This window comes from Staurois parvus, unplaced genomic scaffold, assembly GCF_062004578.1.
Source record: "Staurois parvus isolate SC_StPar_1 unplaced genomic scaffold, SC_StPar_1.0 ptg000136l, whole genome shotgun sequence".
NCBI lineage: Eukaryota > Metazoa > Chordata > Amphibia > Anura > Ranidae > Staurois > Staurois parvus.
The window spans coordinates 4,269,916-4,274,483 of NW_028317932.1; the positions used below are offsets into that span (position 1 = coordinate 4,269,916).

General features: G+C 44.4%; 1 pseudogene; it reads left to right on the forward strand.

Annotated features, from left to right (window-relative positions):
• Positions 1-2,895: 2,895 nt before the first annotated feature.
• LOC149465912 (U2 spliceosomal RNA) lies at positions 2,896-3,040 on the forward strand (annotated as a pseudogene).
• Positions 3,041-4,568: the final 1,528 nt, after the last annotated feature.

Below are 4,568 nucleotides of genomic sequence, written 5' to 3' on the forward strand. Positions count from 1 at the left end.
TCTAATTCACTTCTTATGGACACCACACATACAGTACCGTCCTACATGAAGCAATGCACCTGATCCACAACACCTCGCCCCAGTAAACATCTGCCTGCACTGTCTTGCTGTGAGAAAAAAAAAAAGGAAGAAGGGGTCAGGTGGATATTTGGGGACATGGACAAGTATTGCTGTAATATGTAATGGAATGGAATATGCAGCAATGCACATACTGCAATGCACATTGACACATCAAGCAACATGTTTCAGTCTGTTCCACAATTTGAACGCATAGGTGGGAAATGGACCATTCATTTTGTAGGTCCCATGCTTTCTGAAAATAAATGTGGTTTTGCAAACTTTCAAATGCAATACGCAACATGCACATGAAAATAGTATAAGTGGAAGTGCTACCTGAAATGGAAAATGCAAGATGGTTCCTGATAGGGAAAGGGTTAAATATCAGCCTCAGTATCACAAATCTTTTCTTGGAGAAATCTTTTCTGCCTTGCAGTGCACAGCAACAACCAGCAGAGGGTGCCAGTGACCTATTATATGAAGTTTGACCTCTGGTAACTTTTAGCTGAGTACATCCATGTCCACATCTCTCTCTGATCTGTTGTGGTATTCCAGTAAGTCTTCTCTGTGGCTGCTTATAAATTGAGTCAAACTGAAACCCTTGTCAGGAAAAGACATCTGCTATCACTTACTAGATTGCTTTACAGAACATCTCCCTTTTTTTCCCAATGATCGCAGGTCTTTAGGCAGGAGACCGGGTGTGTCTTAGGACAAAAAATAAAGAAGAAAAGCATTTGGCCTGCGTCCAAACTTTTGCCAGAGTAACTGGATCAGCAAATATAGTTTGTTTCTATAGCGATATACAGCTAAAACAAAATAGTTATTATTGCATTGATTTTTTCCATGAATCGCTCCTGCTGATAGTCTACTACAAACTTTGTTTACTCCTGGTGCTGACACTACGCGATGAGACGCCGTCTACTCCTCATTTATTTATTACCGTCATTTATATAGTGCCTACAATTTACACCGTACTTTATATACTGGCCATCCACAGCGCTCGAGGAGCTTACAGTCTAATGCCAATTAACCTACCAGCATGTCTTTGGAGTGTGGGAGGAAATCCATACAAGCACAGGGAGAGCATGCAAACTCCATGCAGATACTAGGCAGGATTCCAACTAAGTACCCCAGTGCTGCAAGGTACAAGCACTAACCCCTAAGCCACTGTGCCCAGGGCTGGGACAAAGGTGGGCAGAAGGGGCGACTTCCCTGGGCGGAAAGGTTTTCTATAGGGATGGAGGCACCTTCTGTTACAAGGGACAGGAGTAGTGACAGTGATTTTAACGAGTGCTGAGCGTAGGATCCCCTAAGCTTGCACATAATTATTTATTTTTTATTTCAGGTACTTATATAGCGCCGCCAATTTATGCAGCACTTTTACACATATATATTGTACATTCACATCAGTCCCTAACCCTCAAGGGTTGTACAATTTAAGGTCCCTAACTCACATTCATATATACACATACTAGGGCCAATTTAGACAGGAGCCAATTCACCTATCCGCATGTCTTTGGAGTGTGGGAGGAAACCGGAGTACCCGAAGGAAACCCATGCAGGCACAGGGAGAACATGCAAACTCCAAGCAGGAGGTGCCGTGGCTGGGATAATGACCTCGGAAGGGGAGGCACAGTTTTACATCTTTGCCCTGGGCGCTGGATGATCTTGTCCTGGCACTAACTGTGTCGCTCTGTTCCTAGTACTGGGAACAGTAGTTACCATGAATAAAAGGTGTCCCTTGTGCTGGTGGGTGCTGTGTTAAATTAATTAAAAAATTCCACAAGTGAAAGCACAAGTGTGTAAAACGTCTGGGCGAAGTCCAGGCAGTGGCGTCATCGCCCACGGCCGCAGTCAGGAGTGGTGTGCGCCATTAGAGCTCTATGTATATTCATTCACATTTAAGTACGCAATCTGTGATTTAATACATTGAGGATTGATGCGATATGGAAATATTTTCTTTCTTGTGCTAATGTGTTTGCAGCTTGTAGTGTGGACACCTTGGCTGATATTACTGAGTAATTGTTTTGGAGGTCTGAATTCCCATGGCATAGTTTATCTTCACCGGATGCCAGTGGCAGTGAATTGGCATTGCCAGAGGCATAAAAACTAGTGTGTTTGGGCCTTGCTGGTGGGTCCAAACCATCTGGTTTGTTGACTGGTGTGGTCGAGGTCCATCGAAGTAGCTGCTAAGAGGTGGCAATTGATCAGCACTGCTATTTGGATGAACTTTTTGAATTTGACAACTTTGGTTAATTGCAAGCAAGTCACTTTTATGGTGATTAAAGTGGAAGTAGCAGTGAAGGGGTAGCATCAAATCTGTTACCTTTCACATCTACAGTGGGAAAAATTATTATTATTTGATCCCCTGCAGATTTTATAAGTTGCAACACTTACAAAGAAATGAAGGGTCTATACATTTTTATCATTGGTGTATTTTAAATGACAGAGACTGAATATCTACCAAAAATCCAGAAAAACACATGACACAAATGTTATAAATTGAGTTGCAGTTCAGCGAGTAATATAAGTATTTGATCCCCAAAAAAAAAAGAAACCCTCTGGCAAGCACAGAGGTAAATGTTTCTTGTAGTTGGTCACCAGGTCTGCACATATCTCAGGAGGGATTTTGGTCCACTCTTCTTTACAGATCTTCTCTAAGGGTTCATGTACACTGCAGCTGCTGATGTTCAGGAGCAGTTAAGGATTTTTTTCAGCAGCCCCTGAACTCTCCCTAATGTTTTCCTATGTGTCCATGCACACATAGTCATTTACAGGCAGTTGAGTTTACAGTAATTTTTTTTGAACGCACCAAACTTGCGTTCAGGAGTAGATTTTATCGCTTCTCGGCCTTTTGGCTAAGATCAAGTGTAGTATCTCTTCTTATCAGTGTCCAGTAGGGGTGCTCCACGGTCATTCTAGCTTTGCGGGGATGACTGTTTGTATAGTACCCCTGCTGGTATGATGGGGGTCTGGACGGCTAGTACCAGGGGGACAGAAACCGGGACGCCCACACGTAGCTGGGGCCTGGGAGTAATTCCCCCGAGGAGACCGGAAGGACCCAGTTCCTCCTGATTTGGACGGATCTACCTTGTCTGGCCAAGGGGTCGGGAAGGCAGAGAGTCCGCAAACCAGTGCCCCCTGAGTAGTCGCCTCAGGGGTGCCACTAGTAACACCTGGGTGTGGGACCCCACAGTGTGAAGATGGCACATGGTCACTGTTTTACCACTTTTCCTGCACAGTGGCCGTAGGACCAGGCCTTTTGGCTAGGACCAGGACAATTTTTGCTACAGGCCTCAGGGCCTGGTCTGTGCACTATTTGGCACAACCACTTTTTTATTTTCTATTTATTTAATTTATTACACCTCCCACGTTTTGTCACTTTTTCTTTACTTATGTGTGTGTTTTTCTCACAGGATGGAGGGTGTGGGTCCTTGGGCCTGCCCTGAAGTCTAGGGGGAGGATGTGTGGCCTTTTGGTTCCTTCCTCCCGTCCCTGGGGGGTTTTCTCTTCGGGAGAGCCCCCTGACCAAGTACTGGGTGTCCGGCTTCGGCTGGACACAAGGAACGGTGGTCCACCAGGCCTTTTGGCCAGGAGGACCAAATGGGAACCTTGTCCCTGTCAGGAGCTTCGTGCCCCGGGGGATCAGGGTAGTGGTCCAACCCCTTCGGGGGTAGGACAAAGCACACCCCTAAGTGCACTTTTTCGTGTGGTGTTTTGCACTTGCACTTTTTTTGTGAACACTTACGGGTTTTTTGTTATAGTTGCACGTTTGCGGACTTAAAAAAAAAAAAAAGTAGATTTTATCGGCGTTTCAAACACTTGTAGACGCGGTTAACAGAGTTTATAAGCGTTTGCATCTAGAAGCATTTTTTAACTGTTCCATGTCCAGAGCCTTTTTTCATCATCAGAAATGCTTGCAAAGCATTTTCCATGTATTCAAATTAACCTACTACACCAGCGCAGTCAGTTCCAGGTTTCGCTTGAAGGAAAAAAAAAATGGTAGAACGTGCTGCATTGTGCTCATAGTGAATACAACCAGAAAAGACAAGTAATCTCAAAACATACTGCTCTCTCTGCTTCTGCTCTCTCCATTTCTCTCAAAATGTCTGAAATAGTCAATTTACTATTTTTCAGTGCATTCTGGGCATTTGGGAGGGTCTCCTGAGGTTATCGTTTAAAAACGCTTCTAAACGCAAACGTACATAAACACTATATTAAAACACGACTAAACTGACTTTAATCTACATTTTTCAGCAGTCAGTTTCCATTGTTCAGAAGAGTTTTCCAAACGCCCCGTGTACGTGAGCCCTAAATCCTTAAGGTTTCTTGGCTGTCACTTGGCAACTCTAAGTTTAAGCTCCCTCCATAAATTTCCTATAGGATTAAGGTCTGGAGACTGGATAGGCCACTCTATGACCTTAAAGCGGAGCTCCACCCAAAAGGGGAAATTTCTCTTTAGGGCTATCCCCCGCTCCCTGTTAAGGATTGGCACCTTTGGGAAGCGGGTA